We start from the raw sequence: 14519 nt of genomic DNA, 5'->3' as shown, positions 1-14519 counted from the left end.
TGTGACACATTTTATCAATAGGTCTTTTATTGTGCTTAAATATAAGTGTATAAACAAAAAAATTACAATAAAATTTCAGTGATTGGGTAGCCATTATCAAATAAAATCAGAAATAGGTACATAAACTTGCATTTTGTTTAATTAATTGCACATCTTAAAATAATTTATTGATGTTCTGATGAATTAGTGGAAGGTTGTTTCCATTATAAATAACTGAAAGGGGGTGTTCTTAAAATTTACCCAGATCAATAGTGTTAATGTTAGTTCTTCTGAACATGTTTGTTCCAGACATAAATCCTATTATTGAAAGATTTGTGCCAAATATGGAGAATGGAAACTTCATTTTATGGTAATTCATGTGGTTTTAAATATACATTGATCTTTCCATAATTTTGTTCCTTTTCAATAATCTGCAGTTTTTCTTTCCTGTTCTATAATTTTTCAAACATGTTGATTATAATTATATTTTATCAAATTTCCTCCTGTATGCTTGATGCTAAATACTCATTTTCTTTGCCATCATTTCATCTTAGTTAGCACTGGAGCCACCTTACTGTTTCAAAAAACCTGTTTTCTCAGTTATCAAGCTTTCCCACATTTTAAAATTCAAAACTATCCATGGGAGTGCTGTTGTTCCAAGCCTGTTTTCCAAGTATTCAAATTACCATATTCAAATTACAATTCTTCTTCCAAATAGCATATCCTTTGTTCTTCAGATTGCCATGGGAAATACAATTACACAAGTGTTACTGAATAATGCCTTTGATGAGCATATAATTTCTCCTTCATGTAGTTTGAAAACCTCTGGGTCTTTTTTTTTTTTTTTTTTTTTTTTGTGCAATTAATTACCATTTCTCTTACTATGCAACTGTAATTTTGAAGTATCAAAGATCAGCTTTAAAAAGCATACATATGAGGAATGGCTACATGCTACAATCTTCCTTTGCCCTACAGTTTCAAGAAACCTGATGTGTTGTCTCTAGTTCAAAGCTAGCATTCAAAAAGACTTCTCAATTAATAGGAAAAGTGATGGATGGCAGCTAAAAAGTCCATTGTTAATATTTGGGGTGTGGGGGTTATTACTGTGTAATGTGTACTGCTAAAGATAAAATTGTACATAAGGAATCCTATGAAACAATCTTACATTTCCATAGTCTATACAGCCCAGGATTGGCTGTTCCGGCCATGTTTTTCCAGTGTCTCAGGCAGGGGGTTTCGAACTTGTTAAAGATTGAATCAGGGATTTTATAGAGACAGATTATGTGTTCTACCATTGATTTATGACTTAAACAATAACAACACTAGCAAAATAATCCTTGATTAAAGCTTGCTCTAGGAAGTTTTAAATTTAAATTGAAAAATATCCAAATGATTTAACCAGAAGACATCCAACTAATGTTCCATAAATTTTAATTTATAATATTTAATTAAATAATATTTTATTTCAAGCCTAAAACCTGGGGCCTATTAAAACCTAGAAACGTGTGTAACAGAAATATGCAGGATTTTTGCACAATCTATCTTGATGTCCTTTGTTTCCGAATTGTAATTATTTTTTTCTTTAGCACCTACAGTAGTATTAATGTTGGTGTAGTAAGTGATACTGAGATATTGAAATCTCTGCCATGTGCTTGTTCTCTCAAAACATACAAATTAATATATCTTATTGAACATAGTGTATTCTGTTCTGAAAAAATGTTACCTTTAAACATTATTTGTATACTCGGATAATTCAGATTATGTGGTCCAGAAGGCACATCGTTATGAAACCATCAGTCAGCTGGGAAGATTTGCACATGTGCATGCACCCCATTAGAGACGTAGCCCCAAATGCTTTCACATCAAAGTGATTGCCAAACTTTAAGGAATTGGAAGGCAGAGGTGGGAGAAGTTGGGGTAGGATTTGTACATAGTTTCAGAGATTAGAAACTTCTAGAGAAATGAAAATAAAACACTTTATTTAATTTCTGCTCTAATGGAGAATAGACAAAAGGTCATCAGCTCTGGAATACATTTTTCACCCAAGGCAATAATGGCATTGAATCACTGTATCCAATTCTGAACCCTATTATAAAAATGTAGTAATTGAAAACTGGAGGCCAACCTTGCCCACTGAGACACAGTGAGCAAACTGAGGCACCTTTCTGTGTTAATATCTTTATCTAGCTTTATCTAGCTTCCTCAATTTAACAATACTTTTAACCATGGGATTTAATTCCTGGGTCAGCACTTTTTAGAACATACTGTGTAGGATATTCAAGCACATAGTAAGTAATAATAACTCCTCAGTTGTTATCACAAGATTTTTCAAAACTAATATTGAACAGTGAATTGTAAATAAAACATGAATGCTGCTAAATTTAGCCCAGATTATTTCCTTAACTCAGCTAACATTAAAATAATTTTTAGATCTCTTAGTTCAGTTTCTCTAATTTGCTTTGCTGCAGGCTATCCTGGCATCAGTAATTTAATTTTATATTTATAGTAATTTATAGTAATCCAATTTTATATTTAAGATGCACTTCCCCTTTTTATTGTTTTTTAAACAAATTTGTCATTTATTCTGGGTATTTTACACCATAGATAACAGTCTATGATGTAAAACTTTATTTATATAAAATTTCATCATCTTTCTCCCTTTCCTTTCTTCTCTCAGTTTTTTGGCCAAGTAGAAGCTGAATGACGAGGCCTAGTTTGTTTTCTATTTCTCACTGTTTAAATTCTAAGATTGGATTGCTTACCTGACGCTAAATTTGCTTTTTCCCTTAAATGCTCAGCTCTAAAATAATAAATGATTTTATCAATGGAAGAAAAACACAAAATTCTTTCTCAATAAGCGCTTAGACTTCAGTGTGTTCATTATTTTTATTTTTCCCATTCATTGGCTATGCAAACTTCTATATATTTATTTTAGAATGTTGGTGTCTTAGTACTTAATTCGTACCGTAATTGCTGTTCTGCTCTTTGTCTTTGGTCATATCCTTTTGCCTCTTTTTAAGGCCACGTAAGGATAGGGAATGTGTATATCTCTTATTCAAGAGTGGTATAAATCTCTTCTAAGAAAAATAAAGAGAAAATTTTATAACTAATAATGTAATAAGAATTAAGAATGCTAAAACCTTGCATCTCATATTTTCCTGTTTTAAGCCATTTATTTCCTCAATTTTAGAAAATGCACAATTATTTGTAACTTTTTCACTGCTTTTGGTTAATCCCTGCAGTTTTATGTTAGTTTTATTGATTTAACTACATTTGGATTCTGCTGTGCTCCTCCCATTGCAAACTTCAAATGATAAAGCACATATCTGACAAGAATAGTAGCATTCAAACCCGTAGTAGTAGTAGTAGTAGTAATAGTAGTAGTAATAGTAGTAGTAATAGATATAGATATAAAATAATCTTATATAAATAGGTGTTAAATGCCAATCCCATGCAACAGTCTTATTCTTAAAAAAAATCTGTTATAGAGCCAGGTCTTGGCTGCTAGTGCATTTATATCCTTTCTATCTCCAACACTTCCATCTTTCTGTTAACGATCCCCAAAATACATTGCAACCAAAATTATGCTGCCTCTATTTGTCAGTCTTTATTTATAATTTATTGTTTTCCGCATCTATGAACTTCAGGCAAGTCTCTAAACAAGCTACCCAATAGACCACCACTTCTCAGGCACAACATATCATATGTGATTAACTGAAAATACAATCACAGTGCCTAGAAATAGGCTGTTTTTAATAGCATTGGATTTTGTTAAATTAATATTGGTTGAATTAGTTAACTGCACTTAAATTTGAACTGCTTGAAAACAAGATTACCACTAGATGACAACAAAGATTTACCCAGTTTCTGTATCTTTGCTGTTATCTAATGATAATTCAAAGTTTTGCAGTCCATTTGACCTCATTTGAACTTTGACTGAAATAAATTTTGTAGAAAAGTCAGAGAAGTATTAGCCTTCTTTGTATCTCAGATGGTCTAGTTGTTCAGCACCATTATATACAAATGAAAATCTACTTATTTTAAAATCATTGTGAAGTAGTATATTGTTATGGCCATTGTAAACCTTATTTCTTATTGGTAAGTAATTTAAATTACTCTCCTATTTATTGTGGATTACATATTGCGTTTTTTGTGAAAAACCTTACTTTTGTAAAATAACTTTTGAGGTTCCACAAAGAACATGGATTAATTGACTGTTTGGTTAAAACAGTTTCACTGTTATCTGAAATTTATTTCATTATGGGTAAACCCTAGCTGTTTAAAGAGGCACATTGTAGCAAGAGCAGTGCATGGTAATATGATGCATCATAGAAACCTGGTTATAGAGCTCTTTAACATCAAATATAACATGGAAATCATTAATCTACATTTGTATGAACATGAGAAGCACTTCTGCTGTGACTTCCCATTGAAGCTTCCAATTCACGATAAATTTATAAAAACGTACGTAGTCTGATGGTACATTATTGGAGAACTATAGAGCTGGGTTTTGTATCTGTAATAACAGTACAGTTGGAATATTCTCTTTCAATTCATTGCTGAACTGAATGTATATTTTCTTCATTTTTTGGTAACACTCTCTCCATAGAAACAAAATTTCTGCTGTGTATAACTTTCAGGAAGAAAAAAGGCTATCTTTCACTCACCACTTTAAAATTTGGAATATACCTTTGTCATCTGAAATCCTTTCCTTGTAATCTTTCCTTGATTTCATATGTAATCTGCTATTTAGTAATACTGAACTGCCATAACATGAACATCCAGATATTAAAAGCTTTAGCAACTCTGACAAAATGAATGATAATTCCCCTCACCATTATATCAAATGTCCATGGAGTAGCATGTAGATTTAGGTTGGACCAAAAATATATCCTTCACCCTTTTGTATGCCAAGGCCCACTGGTATACTGGGTGAAGCCTCTCAAGGTCAAGAAAGGGCTGTGCTAGAAACATTTGGAGCGGCTCTGAGATTAAGGTACCGACAATTGACCTGATTCACTTTTATTATTTGTATGTGGTATTTTTTATCAAGCATTAAGATATATTCTAATTTACAAAAAAGATAGGCAGTAATATATAAGGAACAGTAATGTTTAAAAATAAAAAAACCTAGCACACACAGTCGATAAAATATTAGTGGTGAAGGTATTTTTTACTTAATATAAACATTTTAGAAAATTAGGCAGACAGAAATGTAGACAGTGCTGAAAATATGGCAGTGCTGGAGTTTAGAGACTATTTCTAGAGCATCACCTGCCTCGCTTTTTAAAATGGGGCTACTCAGATTTAAGTCTCTGAGGAAATTTAAACTATTTAGGATTTAAGATTATGAAATGGACTGGGAGCCAAAATATTACACAATACGATCATGGCCAACTCACAGGTTAATCTGACACTGGCCTCTTTCTATTTTCTTCAAATGTTGCTCAAATATTGATATATTTTAGGAAAGACTTCTATGGCAAACCTCTGAAGTTGTTCATGAAGGATTATAACAAGAATGGGCAAGGAATAAGATAGAATATAAAGAATAAGATAGAATATAAATAGACATAAAATTACTTTCTTGGTTCCTAGTGTCCTACTTGATGGCAATTTCTTCTTTAACTCTTGCCAGGTGTCATTTCTGATATATTTTGTTCTTATATGTATTTCTTTGCAGAAGGAAGCAACCCAGGGAGTATGTTACAATAATAGATGTGTAATTTCATTGAGGGGGAAGGAAGCATTGAGTTTCATGGGTATAAGCAGAACAGTCTTAGATTAAATCCAACTATCATTGAGGAAATTGCTACCTTGTTTATATGCTATTTTCTCTTTTATTTTTCCCCCTTGGTCCATACTATTTTTACGTGCCTTGGATTGCTGATTTGAGATACTAAAACATATCTTAAGTGGTTTTGATTAGCTTATCTCTGTATACTGTCACGTTGTTTTTCTTCTAATTTTCAAGAGAGTTGCTTTTGCAGACATCTTCATCCTTCATGCCACTATACTTGGTTAAATACCCAAAGTGTCTTCTCCTTTCTCAGGTTTCTTCATCAGAAGCAGGTTTATCCAATACCTAGGATATACAACATAAGGGTCAACTTTTGCGTTGAACTTGTTGGCCTTTTAATTATGAGGCATACCTGAAAACAGGTAGAAATGAGCGTGAGCCCATTCCATCACTTCCAAATTCTAATCTAACTGATTAAAAATTTTGATGAAAAGAGTTCATTCATGTAAAACTTCATTTGACTTCATTCATGTAAAAGTGGCATCTGACTTGATATTCCTTCTCAAAATCAACTCTGCGTTCTAAATTCTTAAACTTTTCTTCTTATTTAATACCTGTGTGTTTCAATTATTTATTATGCATAAGAAAGCTCTTAAGATTTTAAATTTCTTTGCTGCCAAAGACCTCAGTCCATCTTCCATGCCTAAAGAAAATGTTGTTGAATAGGTGCTAGCAGAAGTGATTTTGGAAGAAAAGTAACATGCGGACAACAAACTTCCTTATTTATCAGGATTCAGGACTCATTTAATGTGCATGGGTGGTTAAGGGAAGCCCAGATGTTCAGAAACTTGACTTTCTGCTAAAAAGATTTCTGTTGGAGAGACATGTCCCAGTCCCAAGTATCAAACTAGCATTTAGACTGTCTGATTCATGTACACATTGTCTATCATATGTTGTCTCATTCCATGCCATTCAAATATACAGTGCTATCATACAAAAGGTGGCATTAATACAATTTTATTATTCATATCAACAGAAATGTTCATTGGCAGGTATCTGCTTGCAGACAGATACTTTATCTGAGATCGATGCAATAATATCCAATAATTAATTTCCAAGCTGTTTTAATACTTGATTTTCAACAATAATTTTAAAGTAGCTGATATCTCAATTCTGTCAGCTTTCTTGATAGAACTGTTCACTATCAATCACATGCTGATGAGTAGATCTTTTCATCTATTTTTCCCCCAGTGTTGGGCATGACAGGAGGAAAGGTGCTTTGTCATCCTTCCAGTCAATTTAAATTTATGGTGAAACATTTGTAATGCTAATTGCCAGACAACCTCCCAGAATCTGCTACAAGGGACAGAAATCCAGGTAGTGTTCTTTTTATGACTGAATATGTTCATTTCCTATTGTGTGGGTGAAAGAAATTCATATGGAATCAGTGTTGTGGAAGACTGTTTTGAGTATGGAATTTTAGACTCTTACTTGTACAAGGGGCATTACCAAATGTCTTGCTATCCTGTAAAATTTCTGTACAAATAATTACTTTTCTTGCCTTTCCTTCAAAAACAATCATACAATTTTCTGTGTATGGCAGCCCTGCTTGTACCCTTCATTCATTGATCTTATCTTCTGCTGGGGCATGTTGGAGCCAGGCATTTATCAGTGGACTCCTGCTTCTTCGGCATTTAATCAGATTCGTCTTCCTCTAAGGGGAGAAGAATATCAAATCTCATCCATGTCTTTGGTTCCAAGGCCCTCTAGACCTCAGTCATAGGTTCTAGTACTTTTTTGTATGTAGTGACTGAAGAGGCAGCAAAACATTCATGTATTGCTACCTTAGGAGGTCATTCATTTACCTTTTCTAGGAATGCTATCTGTTGGATTCCTGTTCTAATTTGTCCCAGCATGAAGGCTATAGAGAACTCTGAGCACTCTATTTGTGCCATTATGTGACTTTTTTAGCCTATGTATGAAAATATAAACTAACATTGCTGTAAAGAAAGAAATTATTATAAGATATTATATAAATATATATGTATATAACAATTCTGTATATTGTATAACTCTATCTATGAAATTGTGGTTGAGGCATGGTAGAGATATACACTGGTACCTTGGTACTCATCGTTAATTGGTTCTGGGAGGTGGGATGAGTACCAAACAATTTTTTTCGCATAAGGAATAATATAGTGAGTCACAAGGTAGCTGACACTGACAGGTTCTAGCTTGTGCATTGAGTACCAAACAAACAATGAATACTGGGACAAAATGTTCACATCAAAATGCATTGAGTCCCAAATTTGACAAGTTTCAAAGCAGTTGAGTACCAAGGTACCACTGTATAATGTTCCTTGTCTAGGATAAAGGGATTGACCAGCATTACATGCCCCATGGAGTTAAAAAGAAGAACGATTGTGCCTATGTACTGTTCTTCTGTTAGAATGAGAATAAGAGGATCTGCCGGTAGCATATCACACTATTGGTTTGCCCATCACTATCTCTAACATTAGGTATCTTGGTACGTTTGTATTAGGAAGATAAGAAGACATCCTATTTCATCATCATAAAGATCCCCAAAATAGAGCAATTGTTGGATCTTAAACAGCAATACAATAATGAATAAATCATGGGCTAATTGTATCAAAAATTATTAAGAAAAGCTCTGATACATTAGGGCATGACACAACTGATCCAGTATTCTACCTAACAGGACTTCTACTTATGCAATGCAGAAACAAACATCATCTTCCTCATAAATATAAAGATCCACATAATCTTTAACATTTTAGATATGTGTAAATCAGTGCTGAAGCAACATTTTTGAAATTTTATTTTCTGGCTTCCACCAGGTATTTTATTTAACTACTAATGTTCCTATAGAAGCCATGATACAAAACATTATTGTTTATTCTGCTTTCATCTGGGGGAGGGATCTAAATGCAGATGGTTGTGTTTGAGGTTTATTGGAGCTATTTCAATGAGTGAATAGGAAAATATTATTTTCAAGAGGAGAAACACACAATCATAAAAGCAATATATATATATGTGTGTGTGTGTACAGTTAATATCTCGGGTTTCTTCCCGTGTAATTGTAAACATATCCTTAAAAGGGTAGTAGCGACGTTTTGACGAAATCACATTCGTCATCTTCTGGCTGAAGTTCTCGGTTTGGTTCTTAAGGGCAAACATTTGCCCATAAGAACCAAACCGAGAACTTCAGCCAGAAGATGACGAATGTGATTTCGTCGAAACGTCGCTACTACCCTTTTAAGGATATGTTTACAATTACACGGGAAGAAACCCGAGATACTAACAGTACACACATATATACCCGTGAAAAGTTACATAAACAAATATATATGTATGTGTGTGTGTGTGTGTGTGTGTGTGTGTGTGTGTGTATGTATGTATGTATGTATATATATATATATATATATATATATATATATATATATATATATATATATATATATATATATATATATATATATATATATGATTGTTGAGTGATTAGGTTCTGTTCCATAATTGTTCAAAGCTTTACAGTTTTGCTGCCCTAGTAGATATCTGTGTCCTGATTATCTATCTGTGATGCCTTAGAGTCATTGTGACTCCTGCCAATTATCTGGACAAGCCCCTGCAATTCTGTTGACAAGGTATTTTGGAAGTGGTTTGCCCTTGCTTCCTTCCTAAGGCTGAGAGAATGAGTGATCCAAGGTCCCTCAGCTAGCTTTCTGGCTAAGACGGGACTAGAATTCACTGCCTCACGGTTACCAAACTGGATCTATGTTCCTGACTAGCTATCTGATACATTGGTTTCAATGAACATGGGAGCGCCTTTATTAATACAAATGAAAAATATGTAAGAATTGGGAGGATTACAATCAAACTAAGTAGATAATGATAAGACAAAAATTAAATCAATATAACTTTTAGAAGAACAGGGAGGCTGTAAAAGTGAATTTTATGGGTTGAAATGGGCCATACTTTTGCACTTCTTATTTAAAGAGAAAAATGGTTCATAGGGAGGAAATTTTAAAAAACAGTGTTTGGTAATACAATCTCATTTCTTTAGAAATCAGAATAGAAAAGGAAAGATGTATCAGAATTCCTACCCAAAAAAAAACTGTAAATCTAATTGAGAAGCCAGTTATTTGTTCACAAATTTAAATTTCATTTATTTACTGATTTACAATACATTATGCCACCACTTTCAGTTAATTACCTCATGGCACTTTAAAACTCAGAATACTATCAACTGGAACAAAGGAATAAGCTTGGAGTAGAGTAATAACTGCGTATTACTACAGAAACAGAAATGAGCCAGGCAAAACATCTGTCCCACCATCCATACTCTTACTTGGCTCACACCAGATATAGTTCATGTCATTTCACTGGACAGACATGGAAGACAGTTTCACTTCCCAAAAGTTATTACCTCAGCTAAAGGAAGCTTTCTTGTGAGATTGCATGTTCCAGCCAGGTGCCATGAGATTTGACTTTACCAATACCTAGCTGGCACCACCACAGGTAAAATGGAGCTTATGGGAGAGCATCAATCTGTGAAGGGCTGATACAAAATTAAGCAATACAGTTACCTAACCTCCCATCTGGTTTGTGTTAACAAAAGTGACCTATTCACATTGGAGAGAGAATGCAAAAAATGTGAGGAACAGCAAGTGGAATAAACAAATAAGGATGACAGTGTATCCTGTCTGAGTGATCAAGTTATTTGTTCTGGTAAGTATCTTTTGCAACCACAGAAATACCACGAAGAGACTTGTAATGAGTGATATTCATCTTGAAAGTGTTCCTAACATTTCTAATCTTCTTTTCCAAATGCATTGAAAGTATACATGATTAAGTAAAAGGAAGTTAAAATTATAAGGTACTAGTTTAATCCAGAATACTAATAAATAAATAGCCAATGGTCATCGGCAGAGAAAAGAAGCCTCATGAATACATACACACTTGAGAAGAAGCCAATGGTTTTTGCCGCTATTATAGAAATGCTAGGATAAAGTGCAGAATGTTGAGAGTTATTGATGTATTTAAACAGGTAATAACATTACATTTTAATAAAACAATAATGCTACCTTGAAGAATGTCATTCTACTGTTGTACATTAAAATGGAACTTCACAATTATTATTATGAATCGGTGAAATCTGAACCGGTTTACTACCAGTTTGCTGGCCGTGCATGTGCGCCCTGCACCAAATGCGCGCTGTGTGCACGCATGCACAGTGTGCACCAAACATGAACTATGCATGCACACGTGCAGTACGCACCAAAAGGAGGCATGGGAAGGTAAGTAAGACCAGCTGCTTGCAATTACTGCAGGTTCGAATCTCGCCAGGCTCAAGGTTGACTCAGCCTTCCATCCTTTCTAAGATAGGTAAATTGAGGACCCAGTTGTGGGGGCAATAAGCTGACTTTGTATAAAATATACAAAAAAGGATGAAGGCTATTGCTTAGCGCATTGTAAGCCGCCCTGAGTCTCCAGAGAAGGGCAGCATATAAATCAAATTAAAAAAAAAAAAAGAACAGCAAGGGAGCGGGTGATCAGCTGTGGCACGCAAGGGAACCCTCTTCTTAAAAGCATTTTTTACTACCAACTCAGACGAATAGGTAGTAAAAAATGCTTTAAAAAAGTAAAAAAAAAGGTTCTGACGATCACGCGGCACAGCTGTGAACATCGGAGCCTTTTTTTTACTTTTTAAAAGCATTTTTTACTACCTATTTGCCTGAGCTGGTAGTAAAAAAAATGCCTAAAAAGTAAAAAAAAAAAAAAAAGTTCTGACGATGAGCTGAGCTACACACGATCGTTGGAACTTTTTAAAAAAAAACTTTTTAAAGTATTTTTAACTACCGGTTCCAGAGAACCAGTAGTAAAAAAAATGCTTAAAAAATAATTTAAAAAAAGTTCTGACGATTACCTGTGGCTCAGCTGATCATCGGAACTTTTTTTAAACATTTTTTTAGTACCGGTTCAGCGAACCAGTAGTAGGAATCTGAGTCATAATATAGCTGTCTGCTTTGTTTTACTAGAATTGTGCAGAGGGTTTCATAAAAGAGAAAGTAATAAGCTCTGCATAGTTTTCATATAATTATTTCCCTTTAAATTGATATATTACTATGCCAAGGTATCCTTACTTCCTGTTCTCTAGCCATTACTTGCTCCATGTGCAGTTACTTTCATAGAATTGACCAGTGTAATAATCTTTATTTTAAATATACACTTGCATGGCTCCAAGAATCATATTGTCATTTATTCTGTTGGCACTAAAGCAGATATGCAAGCTAAACAGCATGACTACAGTACTTTTCAACCCATTGTACTGATTGGTGAAGTTGTCCGCAAACATCAATCTTTCAAAAATTTGTAAAAAAAAAAAAAAAAAAAGCATTTTCCTGAACTATAAAAATATGATAGATCAATCACATCTAGTGTTTTATAAAGTTCTTGGCATGGTGATATGTAATCCCAGGCAATTGTGAATCTTTCAGCAAAATACCCATTTAGTATATCCTGAGTTCCGATAAAATATTAAGCATGTCCCCAAAATTGTTAGCTACAATTTGAGGTTTGTAGTGTGTAAGCCTAAAATTCAGTGGAACTGACTATATCGACATACAACTGAAATTCTCTAAATGTATGCATCAATGAGTAAAACGGCAAATGATAGTCAAGAAGGTAGCCATGTCTGTAGATTCTTGGTAATGGAAAAAGTAAAATCACTGTATGCAAACTGTAAACTTATGAACCTCAGATGTTAAGCTCCCCTTGTCTGCAATAATAACCATTAACTACTAAAGTTAGTAAATAACTAAAGGTGATTCAGACTACTGTTTCAAAGGCAACTGGGTACCTCCCTATTCTTGGATTTCCTCAAAAGCAAATTCTTGTGCCTATCCCCGTGTTACAACAGACTAAGATACTTTCTAATGCAATTTAATGGATGAGTTCACACATGCTATGAAGTACATTCAACTACATATTGGGTTCTTGCTATAAACCAAGTCATCATTGGAAAAAGAAACAAAAAACCTAACCTTAAAATTAATCAAACTTAACATGTTACATTTATATATGTTGTGTGATCCCAGGCAAAGGATCAGTTCTCCAGATTAATATTTGAAGCTAAATTTAACAACGGTTTACAAGACATCAGTCCTTCTAAGAAACTGCAGGGGAGACTGAAGTGTTCTGGCTGATATTCCCATAACATATGGAAACATCAGTGAAAAGGCAAGATGCATGTTTAATAATCATTCTTATTTTCAGTTATTTAAGGGGACTAAATGTGAAAATCAGAAGTTGTGAAATAGATATTCTACCTTCCATGCCATTCAGAAATGGTGCATTTTGTGATAAAATACATTATTGGCAACACTACCAAAGATGCATTTTTAATTTTTATTTTATTAAACAAAAATCATATAACAATATACAATGGTGCAAAAAAAATCTAGTTTCAAATCCATTTCTCAGAATTATGCAAACAATAATAAACACACACACAATTATTTTTAAAATAATTTTATAAGATACAAGAAAGCAAAATTGGGGAATGCAAACAAAAAGGAAAAACTATAAAAGAAAATAACAATTTTCTTTGGTACAGATGCAAGCATAAATATACAATTAGAATAAACTGTAACACATAGTACTTCTCTAATCAAATCTAATCATCAAATCCCAAAGAAAGTTTCTTTCGGATTCAAGCAAAAAATCCAAAAAGTCATTTCAAAATAGTAACAAAGTTAGACAAAAAAAATTCTCAATTCATTTTCCTCAACTTAATTAATTTCAGCATCCATTCTTCCATTATACGTATTTGTGAGTCTTTCTATATCTGTGCATAAAGAAGCTTCACTGTTATTGTCATATATAAAGACAAATTCAATGTTTTTCCTCAATTTGTTTGTCCATCAAACCTAAAAGAAAAGCATTTGGTTTCAATTGTACGTTCAATTTGAGATTTCTATGAATTAAAATACATACATGACTCCAATATTTCTTAGCTTTTTTACATGTCCACCAGAGATGATAAAAAGTATTTTCAGACTGCTTACATTTCCAAAAAGAATTAAACACACCCTTATACATTTGACATGTCTGTTTTTTAACCTCAAAGGGCTGACAATGTGCTCCTTGTTTTCCTGAAGTTACAGTTCTCTCGGTCTAGGAACAGACAAGAAGCTGGTTGACTCTTCCAAGCTGTGAAACCAAACTCAACGAGGGCTGCCGAGGAGCCTGGGGAGGCTGCATTACCTGGTCTAAGGAGGAGATAAATTCAGCTCCTGGAAAAGTCTATTTCATAAAATACAGAGCTCTCACATAAAATCTAATTGTTGTTCGGTTCATGATAACAGTTAATTTCAGTTCAGTTCATGAAAATGTCAAGGTAACATTAATATAAAGGACTATGATTTTCATTGACTTCTAAGTCTAAAGAAATAACAGTTACCAAAGTTCGATGTTTCTTAACAGATGAAGTTAATTGGAGATACTGAACTATTTTACCCTATTTCAAATCAACACAGTTTAGAAAGTTATTGTCCACATTTAGATGCCATTTTGGTAACATGCAGATGTTGCAAGTCTTCCAAACAGAAAACTCACACTAAGTTATTTTCTTCAAATGTTGGTACGAACTCTGAAAATCTTAAATATTACATTTGGCATCTAGAGAATCCTGATGTAAAGGTGATCCAGTCAGTTTTAGGAAGATATCAGCCTGTCAAAGAATAGACTAAATGTTGCAAATATCTTATTTCTTCTTTCC

The sequence above is a fragment of the Pantherophis guttatus genome, chromosome 1 (assembly GCF_059756535.1).
Source record: "Pantherophis guttatus breed Tessera chromosome 1, ASM5975653v1, whole genome shotgun sequence".
Lineage (NCBI taxonomy): Eukaryota > Metazoa > Chordata > Lepidosauria > Squamata > Colubridae > Pantherophis > Pantherophis guttatus.
The sequence above is the reverse complement of the archived record's forward strand: the minus strand, read 5'-3'. Positions refer to the sequence as shown.